This window comes from Lycorma delicatula, chromosome 12 (assembly GCF_047948215.1).
Source record: "Lycorma delicatula isolate Av1 chromosome 12, ASM4794821v1, whole genome shotgun sequence".
In the NCBI taxonomy this organism is placed as follows: Eukaryota; Metazoa; Arthropoda; class Insecta; order Hemiptera; family Fulgoridae; genus Lycorma; species Lycorma delicatula.
Genome location: NC_134466.1, coordinates 588,978 through 604,808, shown reverse-complemented (window position 1 = coordinate 604,808; position 15,831 = coordinate 588,978).

Genomic DNA, 15,831 nt, shown 5'->3' with positions numbered 1-15,831 from the left:
TAAAAAATGCCATCCTTTCAGTCTTGGTGCCAGTATTTTTGCTTGATTATTTGTTAAATTTAGATCACGAACCAAATAATTTAATTCTGACTGATTAATTAAATGGGATTCAGTAAATCTATTTTCTAAAAATGTTGGATCTCTTTCTTCATCGACTGATAAGTCAACACAAGATTCAACATTTCATCTTCATCTAAGTTCCATGTTTCTGGTGGTTATGAAATTGAAAGCTCTTGGCTATGGCCACATGAGAGAGGGAACATCAGGGTATTAAACAGTACATGTAGTTTTAGCTGTTATTCCAGACATCTTTATTTCACAAACATAACAGTCTGTGGTGTGATCCTTTGGTTTTCTCCAAACCGTTGGAATTGTAAATGGCACGTGACAAAATCCATTTGGCCTATCAGTCAGCAATATTACACAAGCGCAACAAATATGAGGAGCCCAAGATTGGTCTTGATAATTTACATCCAAAATACAGTTCATATGACATTTTTATTACAATAAGTAGTATCAATAATGAGTACAATAAAAAAACATCCTATTCACACACACACATGAAATACGGCCAATACAAAAATGAACGTCAAGGCGTCAATAGCTAAAGAGCTCCATCGTCAGGCTCGTCGAAACTACCCCACAAGACGCGTTGAATTGAAAGGAATTTCAGACCGTATCAAGCTGACCTTGTTGAGATGTTACCGTATGCTAAACTCCTGAAATTGTTCGTTAAATATAATGGTACCCGCCATCGCACTATCGGTATGAAACCTAAAGATGTAAATAAGAGAAACGAATCCATCGTTTTAAGACGACTCAACTTGGTACTGTATCAAAATCCTAGATTACCGAAATTTAAAGTCGGCGATCGAATACAAATAAGCAAATTTAAAAAAACCTTCGCCAAAGGATGCTTGCCGAATTGGACAAATGAAATATTTACTTACTCTTAGATAGTTACTTACTCTGACCGAATGGTTTCTTAGTTGAGCAGAATATTTATTTCAGTGATGGCCGAAGTCCCCCTTGTATGAACCTATACTCAGTTCATTCTTCATTCTAATCGGAAAAAAAACAAATGTACTTCAACAAATTGAAGTACATTTTTGGGGTGATCAGTGCATAATAGTTGATCAATAATGTGCTGCTTCCATTCAACTACTCCTATCTCCTGATGAATTGTATGTAGAATAACCACCCACAATCTTGCAGTAGTACTCCTTTGAATGTGTTTGTCTAATTCCACAGCGGGCAGATAATTTCTTTCTACTATCAAACCTTTTCCTCTTAATCATGCTTTCTTCTTTTCAAACTTATCTGTGGATTTTGGCAAAACATCCTTGGATTTATTTCCAAGCGTGTGAGACCTGTCCAGTTACTGCATTTATGTGTTTTTGTGAGGAAGCGGTTCTGTCCACAGAGCTATCCAAGAAACACTTTCTAATCTATGTGCTATACAAAAATCCCAATCCAGGGCTTGCTTATTTGCTAAAACTGAGCCTCCTAATCTAAACACGCATACTAAAAATTGTAAATTTCATCTCTTAAATACTTAACATTTCCTCTAACATCTCACGAAGTAGCATCCAGATAAGTGAAGGAAGTAAAGGCCAACAACAGCCCCAGGATATAATGCAGATGAACTTTTGTAAATACTTTGACATGTCATGATTTTTAACAAATTTTATAAATGACCATGGCACGGCAGTCGATGTCATTTAAAATGAAAACTGCATTTTAAACTCCACCATTTTTTTTTTCATTTGACCAATTTGTATGTTCTATAATAACTTGGAAATATTATTTTAATTATAATCCTTTATGTTATATAAACCATTAATTTACATTACCGGTGCTCATATTTAAGCCGAGCAAATATACAGTATCCTCCATAACTAACCGCTTCATGCTGGCAAACTAGATAGTATATATTACTTCTTTTGTAGGTAAATCTTTTTTTTGACAAAATAGTACAAAGTAATATAAATTTATGTTTCGTTGCATACAAGAATAGTAAACTTATCAATAAAAGTAAAACAAAATAAAAGTTATGACAACCGAGACCATCCTAATTTGTTCCAGAGTAAGCGATTGGTAAATACCGAAACCTGGAAAATAAAAATGTAGCAATAGGCAAAACTGAATCCTGTTGTGTAGGACTGACTTATTTGAAGATGGAGAACTCTTTGATTCGCCCACAGCTTCTCTTGGCTTAAATATGACAATTTATTTTACACCGTTTCTCAAGGATACATAAAAAATATGGCTGAAGAAAAAAGAAAGAGTACTCTTTATTCACAAAGCATCTTTCACGCACAAGTGCCTAATAATATCCATCTAGCTATGAATCAATGACATATGACTTTCTCCTAATAATACTATTTTAAAGCCTTTGCTATGTTCTTCATAATATTCATTTAAATAAGTTAAAAATATATATGTAATAAATGTAATGTATATGTTTATATTCATAAATTATATTAAGTAATAATTTTTACTTAGATAATATTTCTGATGCTGCAAATAAAGCATTGATATTGTCTCATTGTCTCAAAAACAAACCAACATATTTGGCGTTTATAGACCTAGAAAACGCTTTTGATAATGTAGACTGGAATAAAATGTTCAGCATTTTAAAAAAATTAGGGTTCAAATACAGATATAGAAGAACAATTGCTAACATGTACAGGAACCAAACAGCAACAATAACAATTGAAGAACATAAGAAAGAAGCCCTAATAAGAAAGGGAGTCCGACAAGGATGTTCCCTATCGCCGTTACTTTTTAATCTTCACATGGAACTAGCAGTTAATGATGTTAAAGAACAATTTAGATTCGGAGTAACAGTACAAGGTGAAAATATAAAGATGCTACGATTTGCTGATGATATAGTAATTCTAGCCGAGAGTAAAAAGGATTTAGAAGAAACAATGAACGGCACAGATGAAGTCCTACGCAAGAACTATCGCATGAAAATAAACAAGAAGAAAAGAAAAGTAATGAAATGTAGTAGAAATAACAAAGATGGACCGCTGAATGTGAAAATAGGAGGAGAAAAGATTATGGAGGTAGAAGAATTTTGTTATTTGGGAAGTAAAATTACTAAAGATGGACGAAGCAGGAGCGATATAAAATGACGAATAGCACAAGCTAAACGAGCCTTCAGTAAGAAATATAATTTGTTTACATCAAAAATTAATTTAAATGTCAGGAAAAGATTTTTGAAAGTGTATGTTTGGAGTGTCGCTTTATATGGAAGTGAAACTTGGACGATCGGAGTATCTGAGAAGAAAAGATTAGAAGCTTTTGAAATGTGGTGCTATAGGAGAATGTTAAAAATCAGATGGGTGGATAAAGTGACAAATGAAGAGGTATTGCGGCAAATAGATGAAGAAAGAAGCGTTTGGAAAAATATAGTTAAAAGAAGAGACAGACTTATAGGCCACATACTAAGGCATCCTGGAATAGTCGCTTTAATATTGGAAGGACAGGTAGAAGGGAAAAATTGTGTAGGCAGGCCCCGTTTGGAGTATGTAAAACAGATTGTTGGGGATGTAGGATGTAGAGGGTATACTGAAATGAAACGACTAGCACTAGATAGGGAATCTTGGAGAGCTGCATCAAACCAGTCAAATGACTGAAGACAAAAAAAAAAAAATTGTGTCATTAGCTGCAAGGGATGAATATTATCATTTGTCTTTAAATGTGGATAAAACAAAACATATATACTGGTGGCTGAAAAGTAACTTTACACCCATCCCCTCTAATGTTTTTTATAATAGAGATAACTGGAACTGAATTTTGGGCAATCAGAATTTAGTTTTAATTAAATAATTTATCTCATTTTATCAAACTCTTTAAAATGATATATCAAATGATCGTTGTCCCGTTTGAAATTTTTGATTTTCTCCTTAACCCCGCCACCCAAAAATGAAAAAGAATGATATATAACTTCAACGAAGTAAGCCTTCGGTGCAAGTAGTAAGAACAATACAAACTGAAACCAATTATCTCAATCATAAAAAGAATTAGAGGGGGATGTAAATTGCTTTTCAGCCACCCAGTATGTTTTGTGTATATATATATATATATATATATATATATACAAAATATTTAGAGAGATAGAGAAGGAGAAGGGGGCTATCCCTAACTCCTTGGTAACATCACCACTTCAAGTCGCTTACATGTTTCCATAAATGATATTTTATAATGACTAGTCTATATTACGTTATTAAGGCTTGGAATTTTGTTTGACAAAACCCTGAGTTTTTCTGTTGAGGTTACTCGTGTATGTGTTGATGGAGGTATGCACCAACTTAAATGGCAATAATGATTTCTTATAGTCTATCTTCAAGAGCAAGAGTACTTGTTCCTTTTCTCCAATTATTGATCAGTAGTTCATAATGACTTTAACTATTATGGATAACCTTATTTTTAACCTTATTTTTCTGTTTTCTGTATGTTTCAAAGATGAAAGATACTATTTAATATTTATGTTTAGTTACTTTTTCACATAACTGGAATGTTCTCTTTGCCAGACTAATTAAGATGACCCTTCATTTGTAAAACTATGATTAAGATTGTGCAATAATCAAAAGCCAAGTTTAATAGGATGAATGCTCCAGACAATGAAAATTTTAGAAGCTTTAACTTTCAGTAATTTAATCTTTAGTGTCATTTAGAAAAAATAGTACTGTAAAATATTCTATAGAAACATATCTAACATATTCTATAGAAATTATTGAAAAATTAAAATAGCTATTTTAATATTTTTTGAATAAGATTACAACAATAAATGTACATAAATTTAGAAAGTGCAAAATCAATAGTGAATGAACAATAACTAGCAGGTAATGAATAATATTGTACGTGGAAACTGATTAATTTGAGTTAGCCAAAAAAATTAATAATCTCTGAACTTCTAATTATCCTATATAATATAGTTCTCATCATTCTATTTTGCCTACAAATTTAAACACAGTTTAAGGGAAAGTCTAAATTCCTCTAACATTTTCCAGTATTGGAGAAGATACGTTTCACTACATGTTCTTTGTCACATCAGATTTGGTTTGGTTTTGTAGGCCACTTCCAAAAATTAGGCATCTTTCCACTTTGTTTCATGGAATTTACTTCATATTCATTATCTTTAATACTTTACAACTAATCTAGGAAATTCTGAACCACCGTACAAAGCTATTATGTAATTACAAACACAAAAATTTTCACAATTAGGTAAGTTAGAACTATTATTATTAATAAAGTTCATAGGTATTTATATCACATTCATCACTATCACTGGTATTTATTTCAGCTTTGTTGCTCATATCGATAAGCAGGTAATATCTCATCAGAAATTTTTTTATTATGTTTTTCTTACTTTTGCATTTTTCTTCACTGTTTCAACACTTGTTGCATAATTAACTGTTTTTCTTTCTTCTCCATATATTTTTATTTCTGTGCAAATAAAAATATATGGATTTTTTATGAATACAAAATCTAAATAAATATTCACAATGTACCTAATATAAAACTGTTTTTTTTTTAAATTATCGACTCTTTTAAAGGCAATCTGAACTAAATTAATGAAGATTAATAAAAAATGCTTTCAAATATTTTGAACATTATTATGACAATCTTCAGTAACTCAATGCTATTTTTATTTAAAAGAATGAGTGGTATTTTTGAGTTAAGCAGAAAAATATTTAGAATGATACAAAAAATGTGTCAGATTTCAAACATGTCAGTTCAGTTCAACTGTAATGTGATTACAGCTGATTTTAACTGACCATGATTTTGTGCTGATTTTAACTTTCATTTTAACAGTAATGTGTGGCTTTTAACTCTATTTATGACTTTTAACGTACAGCAATTCGTTATTTCATGTTAATCTTTATATTGTTTTTATTTTTGTTTCATTTTGCATTTAGAATATCGCATAGGTATTTTATATCTGTTCAATTTTTAAGGTAAATTTTGATTGTTAATTTGTAATCATTTACTAGAGTAATTTTGGGCTGATAACAATATCTCGTACACTCAGGAAAAAATTTGCCAAAAGATCAGATTTGAATTGTGTCTATTCAAGTCTAACATTTTCTCTAACTTTATTTATTTTAACTATAGTTTGGAAATCTAATTTTCAGTCTTTTTTCTGCACAATACTCTTGATTTACCTTGTTTTAATTGCGTTCAGTCTTTTCTTGGGTTCAACCATTTTAAACTTTGTTTTACCCAGAAATGTTGGTGTTATTATATATAATAGGATACTTTTTACATTTATATTTGTTTTTTGGTTAATTTCACCTTTAATTATTAGTTATAATAAACAGGTAATACATATTTTCAAATCTAATGTGCACTTTTTCTGAAATTCTTTTTGCAATTTTTGTTAATGAAAATCCAGTGTTCATAATTTATGGGTAACAAAGGTACAAATAAAGTTAAATGTACTTTAAATTTAACTACCACTTCTCTAAAGGAGTCTCAATATATAAAAATAGTTTTAGTCATCGATTGTTTTTTGCATTAAATTTGAGAGAAGCAGATTTCAGCCTAAAAGCTTTTTTCTACTACTATTCTTCTGAATCTTTAGCACAATTCTAGGTTCCTAACAAGACTTACAACCTGGCCTACCAAATCAGAATAATTACATGTAGAGAAATGCTCCAGAAGTTCTGTTCCTTCAGTTTTGTAGCAGCTCACATTTCAGAAGTAAATGCTTATCAATTACAATTGATTGTTGTATACACATAAAAATTGTTGATTGATTGTTGTTGGGTCTTCTCATATAATCTATATAAGACAACATAATCCGAGAAAGAGTGAATGTATGATTGTTAAACATATTATATTAGGTTAGGAACTCTTTAGTAAAGAAAACACAATAGGATGTTAAAAAACTGAAAAATATTTATTAAAAAAACCTTTTAATATTTATTTTTTTAAAAATTACCTAAAAAATGCTCTCAGATAAGAGTAAAGTTACTTTAGAATGTTGCTGTATTTTTAAGGATTTTCTTCAAGGTTTACAGTAAAATATTTTTACTTGGAGTAATATTATCATTAAGCCCATTAACATTGCTGTAAAAATGCACTTATGAATTTCTTTCTGAATTCAGAACAGTATGACAAAATCTTGTGAAAAACAGAAACTTTAATATTTTACATTAAGATTTTTTACATATGTACCATTAACAAATTTTGTATTTACAAAGACACTATTTAATTACCTAATCCTTCATCTACTATTAGGTACACTTTCATTGCCTGTACAATCTAAATAGGATATTCAGCAGGAACTTCGTGAATTTTCGAGTAAGATGACTTAATTTTAAACTTTAGTGTAATTTAATATGAGAAAAAAAGGTGTTCAGTTGTTTACTGCAATCTGTTTATGTTTACATTATAAAGTGCATAAGAATCCATTTGTAGTATATTTCTTAGTTGAATTTGTGTAGCTGTAGCTGTAGTTTGAATCTGCAGGTTTACTACTTCCTGTAACTTCAAAAGTTTAGAATTTTGAGGAAATATAATTACTGTAATAATAATGAGATATTTTTCAAACTGAAATAAGCTGATCTTATACTATTTTTCCTGTATTGTTACCAAAAAACTTTAAAAAAATTTGTTACAGAACAAAAAAGGACAGTATTAAAGATCCACCAACGAATTAAGGCGCACAAAATCCAATGACATGGGATAATTTCTGTAAACTTGGCAAAAGATTGTGGTCAATTTCCATCTTTGCCTATACAATTCCCATTCTCATTCTAGTAAAGGACAAATTTAAATTCAGCATTTTTAAGTTCTTTCTCCATTATCTACCAGCATTACTGATATATATAATTGCACAAATCTTTGGTAAAGAAAAAAGATAAGCTTTTGTTTTTAATGACAATTTATAACAGGAAACTAGAGCCAAGACTGCCGAGAGTTTATTCCTTGATTACACTTTTGTAAGTATTACTATTATCCACTTAAGAAAAGGAATCATGCCAAATGTTACCACTTTATCATAGAGGTGGACAAAATGGTTGAAATGAGTTGAAATTATAATTTAAAAGTTTAATTAAAGCCTATACTTTTAAAAATAGATACAGACTATTTATATGAAGGTAAAGATACGTTTATTTTCCCAGGGTAAGAGCCCACTGGGCTGGTCTAGTGGTTAAATCATCATCGCAAATCTGCCGATTTTGAAGTTGAGAGTTCTAAGGTTCAAATCCTAGTTACTTTTATACAGATTTGAATATAGATCATGGATATCGGTGTTCTTTAGCGGTTGGGTCTCAATTAACCACACTTCTCAGGAGTGGTCGACCTGAGACTGTAAAAGACTACACTTCATTCACATTCATACACATCGTCCTCATTCATCCTCTTAAGTAATATCTTACGGTTGTTCCAGAAGCTAAACAGAAAAGGAGAGAGGATAAGTATAAGAATTGCTCAACTTTCCTGAATAGTTTCTATAACATTTTAAAGATTACTTCTTTCTAAATATTTGACCTTCAGTAATTACATCACTCTACTCACTTACTGCTGTAAGTCCTGCTGTTAGTGCTGTAGAAATGTACTTTCACTTTCAAATGTACAAATGTACTTTCACTTTCAGCACATTTCAATTATTCACACTCTATTGATAAATGTTTTATAAAAGAATCAGAAAATGAGGATATTAGTTGAAAAAGTTGCTAAGTAGACAAAGTGTTTAATCCAGAAAATTTGTACCTACAATTTTTTTTATCTTATACACTTTCCTAATGCTAAATTATAACATTAAGTTAGAAACAATTCTAAAATAAAAATTAACAGAAAAATTAATTAAATACCGATATCTATATTTACTTTACTGAAATTATTCTTTTTAAAATTCATATTATTCCGCTGTATTGTTAAAATTATATTTAATTTTTTTAAAAATAAAACAGTATATTGAGATAAGACTATTTTTTCATTGAGATTATTTTTCATTAAAATACTTCATGGATCCTGCATCCTCAGTGACGATTGAACTTATTCTGTAATAAAAATATAAAAATAAAAATACTAAAATAATGATTGCGTATTAATTTCCATGTGTCCTGCTATATGTTGGAGTATTTATAAGAACGTCTCCCTCAAATACTGTCGATGGCTATCAAATTGAAATTTTGTTTGTATTTATACGTGTAATATTTTTCTAATATATTTCATTTTATGTAATCTTTATTAATTTCTAATACTTCTAATTTGTGTTAATATCAGAAATACAATGTTTATTGTTTATTAAATGTTTATGCATGTATTTATTTATAGCAGTCTTGGTGAATATTTTTAGTGAAAAAAAAACTGTGTTAAACATGTTATTAATTTTATTTTTGTTGGTATACTTTCAGGCAGCTAAAAATATCAGAGAATGTTGACAAATTTTCACAGTTAGTATCGCATTTCTCTACAAGACAATGGGATTTTTCTAAGAAGAATACTCAAGATTTGTGGAAATCATTAAATCAAAAAGACAAAGAAATATTTCCATTTAATATTGAAGATATTAATCGGGAAGAATATTTTTATAATTATATGAGAGGAATAAGACAATACTTATTAAAAGACAATTTGTCAACTATTCCAGCCGCAAAGAAAAGGGCAAAGTAGTTAGTTTTTCTGAATCTTTTTTTATTAGGCATTACACTATCAAAAATATTTATAAAATTCTTCATCATGTGATATCATTAAACAAATTTTATTATACTTTCAAATAATACTACTTCTAAAAACCTACTGCTCTGAGAATGAGTTATTAATGTTTTATTTTTTACTGTTATCAATTTTCCCAAACTGATCAGTGAATTTATACTAATGTCTATTATCCCGTACTGTTATACTCTACACAACCTCACTAACCAAATTTGGAAAGATTACCGTTAAACCTATCGATCTAATATTCCATTTTACAAGGGGGTATAGTTCAACTTCTTTAAATTTGTTCATTTATTTTATGAACCTGCATCATTTTCTTGTTATACAAATGATTTTAAAGTTTTCTTTCCTTTCTGACCGATCCCTACATTTATATTTGGTACAAGCAGATTTATTTGCTGCATAAATGGTTCTCATAGTTGGTGCTAATCTGTTTTTAATATCATCTTTACTTTCCCATTCCTTTGTGATTTTATCATTTAAATAACAAAATTCTGATGTCACCTCTTTTCAACATTTTTGAACATCTACCTTTACGTCAGTCATATTTCATTACTTATATTTTGTATCAAAATACTACCAGAATTTATTTTAATTAATTTTTTATTTCCGCTAGAACAACTATATCATTAGCTAAATCCTTATTTTTAGCCTTTTTTTTTTTTGTCTTCAGTCATTTGACTGGTTTGATGCAGCTCTCCAAGATTCCCTATCTAGTGCTAGTCGTTTCATTTCAGTATACCCTCTACATCCTACATCCCTAACAATTTGTTTTACATACTCCAAGCGTGGCCGGCCTACACAATTTTTCCCTTCTACCTGTCCTTCCAATATTAAAGCGACTATTCCAGGATGCCTTAGTATGTGGCCTATAAGTCTGTCTCTTCTTTTAATTATATTTTTCCAAATGCTTCTTTCTTCATCTATTTGCCGCAATACCTCTTCATTTGTCACTTTATCCACCCATCTGATTTTTAACATTCTCCTATAGCACCACATTTCAAAAGCTTCTAATCTTTTCTTCTCAGATACTCCGATTGTCCAAGTTTCACTTCCATATAAAGCGACACTCCAAACATACACTTTCAAAAATCTTTTCCTGAGATTTAAATTAATTTTTGATGTAAACAAATTATATTTCTTACTGAAGGCTCGTTTAGCTTGTGCTATTCGGCATTTTATATCGCTCCTGCTTCGTCCATCTTTAGTAATTTTACTTCCCAAATAACAAAATTCTTCTACCTCCATAATCTTTTCTCCTCCTATTTTCACATTCAGTGGTCCATCTTTGTTATTTCTACTACATAGAAATAACAATTTTTAGCCTATATTTATTAAACTTGCTTTTTCATTAATTATATGTACAAGTTAAGAAAAATCATAGGCTGAGGTATTCATGTCCAATTCCTTTCAAAATTAAATCTTGTAAATTTTCTCTTGCTATTATAACAGCAACTATCCTTCTACAAATTGTATATATTATTCATTAGCTATACCCCGACACAATTTTTAAATATCTCATTCCATTTGACATTATCAAAAGGGTTCTTAATATTTACAAATAAAGTGAGTAGTATATTTAGGCAGATTTATTTGTCTTTAGTGTGCCTCGGTTGATGTATAACAAATAACATGGATTTTTATACAGATGATTAAAGATATCACTATACTCTTTTAATAAAATTGAATAGCTTTTTTGTAAGATAAATAGTCATTATTAAAAAAAAATGAAAGTACTAATTTGTACTAATACAATACTACTATTATGAGATTAAGTTCCAGTTAATCTACATTATTCTGTGCACTGTAGAGTAGTATTCAGTGAAATATAAATGCTTTTGTAAAAGTAACTTGTCATCACTGGTTCTCATTTTAAGAGTTCTTGCAATGATAAAAATTAAAAATATGAATTACTCTATTAAAGTGTTTAACAAGTCTCTGCAGGTGGCAAAAGATCAATCAACAAATGGCAGATAGACCTACAGACTGATCCCAGAGATCAGAGATGGTTGGACATGGAGAACTGGATATGGGTTGAACCAGCTCCTTAACAGTAACAGGTATTTTAAACCACACCTGTGGGCGTGAATGTTGTGACAATTTCTTTGTAAAAAAATAATAATAAAAATATTAGTAATAATAATAATAATACATAATTGTATGATTCTCAATAACTTTGTTTTTTGTGTTTTTTTTCAGGATATATTTGTCAAATTACATATTATTAATATTCTTCATTTTTGTATTTGGGTGCATAACATGGATTGCTGTTGGTTTCATTACAAGCTTTGATTCAATAATTGTGCCCTTAATTTATGATTATTTTACATACAGCTCAACACAATTACATGTTATAAAAATGAAGAAAATAATGCAAGCTTCATTAACAGTTTTAATCGCATACATTATTAAAAAATATTTAGATAAATATGAGGATGATATACCAGTTCAATATATTTCTTTAAGAGGTGGAATGTTTATATTTGATAAAAATAATGATCTAAATGATGAATACGTACATGACTAAAAACACCATTTTATACTATTTTTTTTTTTTTTTTTTGCAATGTAGATTATAAAATTCAATACTAGTATTGTATGAACCATCTAGGATAATTAGTGTTAAAGGTATTTTGTTAATTATCAAATCTCTTAAAATTACAATATGTAAATGTTTAATTAAAATAAAATAAAAATTTATATATTTAAATTTGTGATGATGAATACCTCCTTCATTTGGCAGGCATGCTATTGTATAACAAAATATATTTTGTCAATAAAGATGGCGAAGTTAAACTTCATTCATCATGATGAAGTAGATTACTGCTGCAGATACATTCTTAAAAAATGAAACAGACTTTTATACTTGAAAAATATTCAGCTCAAAAATTTACAAACGTTTTTATCTCATGGAAAAGTTTACAATTTATTACTGATTTGTGGCATTATGAAGAAAGAATTATATGATGCTTAATTTAAAACTTTTAGAGCGTTTACTATATATAACAAGCAAAATAATGTTGCTTAAACAAACCGATCAAAAAATTAATTACCAATGCAAAACGAAAACTACTTTTTACCTTCTTATGGTTCTTTGTGTGATTTATTCATAAATTTTTACTAGTTGCAACATATGGTGTAAAAGAAACTAATGTTTTAAAGAATACTTATTTATTACTTTCATAGGGTCATTTCACATCAAACGCCTACTATCTACAAGAAAATGATAATGGAATTGGTTTTTACAGCAGATAATGCTATTCAAAGTAGCTATAGAGGTACAATCAGAATATTACCTTTCCTGCAGCAAATGAGGTCAATTTGTTTTTTGAGGTAATTTTTTGTGTGTGGTCTTGCTTTAAAGCAAGACCATGAATGAAATTTTTGTAGATGAATATTCTTCTACCTTGGTCCTAAAAAACTAAACAGCTTCAAGAAACAAAAGAAAAGGATAAGAAATGAATTGATTTTGGTGTGTTAAGTTCAAATTTAACATGAATTTCATCTTCAAATACTGTAAATGTTGTATTTTGAAGGTTGGGTTTCAATTAACAACTCAGTTTGAACTAGTTGGCTAGAGTCTATGTACTACGTAAATAAACTATGGTCCATCACAACCAAAATAGTATCTAAAGCAAAATATCGATCAACAATCACTTTCTGTTAATATATGATTAACTAAATCTTATTTTTATTAGGAAGTTTTTTTTAGAAGTTAACATTTATATTGACTTTAACTTATTTCTAATCTGATAAATAAATTTATATTTACAATAATCTGGGAAGTGAAATAATATAAATGTAAAGTTAAAAATATGTTTATAACATTTTTTTTGAGTTTGGATTTTTATTTCCTTTGAATTTTCATTTGGTTTTGAGTACTGTATGACTAAAGAAAAAGAGAAATACAAGCAGAATATCTGTAGATGTACTTTCATTGTGTTCAAACTTAGTTTTAATTAAAAATTATCACATCATCTTACCCAAATTATTCTGCAGATAAAATAGTACCCGAATCTCTAGGACACCTTAAATTACATAAGCTGATATCTAACACTTCAAATCAGACATGCTTGGGAGATATGTAGAATACATATATACAAACAGATGAGGTCATTAGTAAAAATACAAGAATAACAAATTTCAAGAATAGCAAATAAACATGAATAGCAGTAACATTAACTGAAATTGCTTGCTCAGTTGTATAATTTTTAGAAATTTTTTTCTATTCTGACAGTTGCGGCACAATGAATTTGTTATTGTTATATGTCCTTAAAACACTTTTTGATTTGTAGTTGAAAGGCCTAACATTGCTTTACTGCAATCTCTTGAAATTAATACAATTTTCTCAAACAAATAGAACAACGGGTGAAATAAATCTGGAAAGGATATCCATTCACAGTCTTAGTTAATCATAATTGCTTTATTTGTGTTATAATTTTACAAAAATAAATGAAGCAAATTATATGATAGACAGAACACAGTCATCTGTGATGACTAAAATATAATTTAACACTTCTCTAAAATTTGAGATTATTTTACATTTTTACAGTTACATCTTCCTCAGTTTTACAAAATACTATTCACAAAATTAAACATAATTTTCATAAGATACACCTCTAATGTTTTTATTCATAATATTATTATATTTTATTTTTCAAAGTTTTTCATGTTTGAAAGCTCACATAAAAAAATTTCATCACAAAAATTTGTTGATTACCTTGAATTTTCTGTATGCTTTCAGCTAACTTAAATAAGAAGTTCATTATAACATATTATTTTTCAACTAATACTCTTCTATTAATGAGAGTTATATTTTTATTATTGTAGTCGCACGAAAGTTCACGAATATTATTATTACATCTGTCATTCTTGATATTAATAAATAATTTTTTTATCATTTTAAAATTACATTTAAGAAAAAGTATTTTTAATTATCTAAAATGTCATATACCAAAAGTTCTATTATTGATATTAATAACCGTTACAAAAATTTTTCCATTCATTTGCGGTTGAGTTAACAAATATAACAACATACAATCAATCAAAATAAATTTGCATAATAAATCATCAGAAGTACGGCTCATAACAATTCTCTTGTGAATTGTAAGTTCAACAACAAAAATAAGACTTATTCAGTATAATCTTAAGGTTCAGAAATGTTTTTTCCAAGTTAGGTTTTATAAATATTCAAATCTGAAAATGTGAGATACCTAGATTTTGTAACAAGAGGCGATATTAATATTTTGAACCGTTTCCATGATTAGCTTGTAATAAAATGCACTACATTTTTTTTTAGCATTTGACAGAAGGCTAGTTACTTGAAAACAATCCTACCAGAAAGATAACATTTATTTAATAACATTATTGAAGGCTATTTGTTTTGCAGTGATGGCAAAAACTGTAATATTAACATAATTAACTTGGAATTATATGCAAATACGACAGATGTTTAAGTAAGAAAAGGTAAGCAGCCAAATATAGAAACTGGGACATAGTTTTGTAATTTTCATCATAGATTTACACTGAAGTTTCAATTATAAATCTTTTGCTAAATAATCAGGCAAAGCAACTTCGTGTTTAATTGCTTACTCACAATACCGTATTCCGTACCGTGTATGGTCTGGAATAGGTCATCATAGGTCAAAATTGACCATTTTACTAAATTCTTCAAATTGAGTGGCTAATAGTTCAGCAATTTCATTTGATGAATCTAACATATGTCTTCAGATTGAAGGCAATGTATTTGGTTAAAGCAGGTGTAGCTAACAGTTTTTGCCTCCAGACTGAATTAGAAAAAAAACTGTTTAGATGGGCCAAACGGAATATTAAAATTAAAAAATATTAAATTCAAAAACGATTCAAGTAAACAAAATTTTATTATGGAATTTGTTGTACTTTTATTTAGATTCATTAAAAAATAGGTTTGTTCACAAATATACTTTGAGCTCTGAATATTACTAAATATTTCTTGGCAAGTTTTTTAAATTTCTGTATTTTCCACTATTTAATTGCTTATAAAAAAAAAAACTAATATTGAAGAATTTTTCACAGGCTGCATAAATTCATTACACGGACCTTATGTTGGCCATGCCTGGGTGAAAGTATGTATTCTCACAGAAAGCCTTCACTTTCTTTCAAATGTCT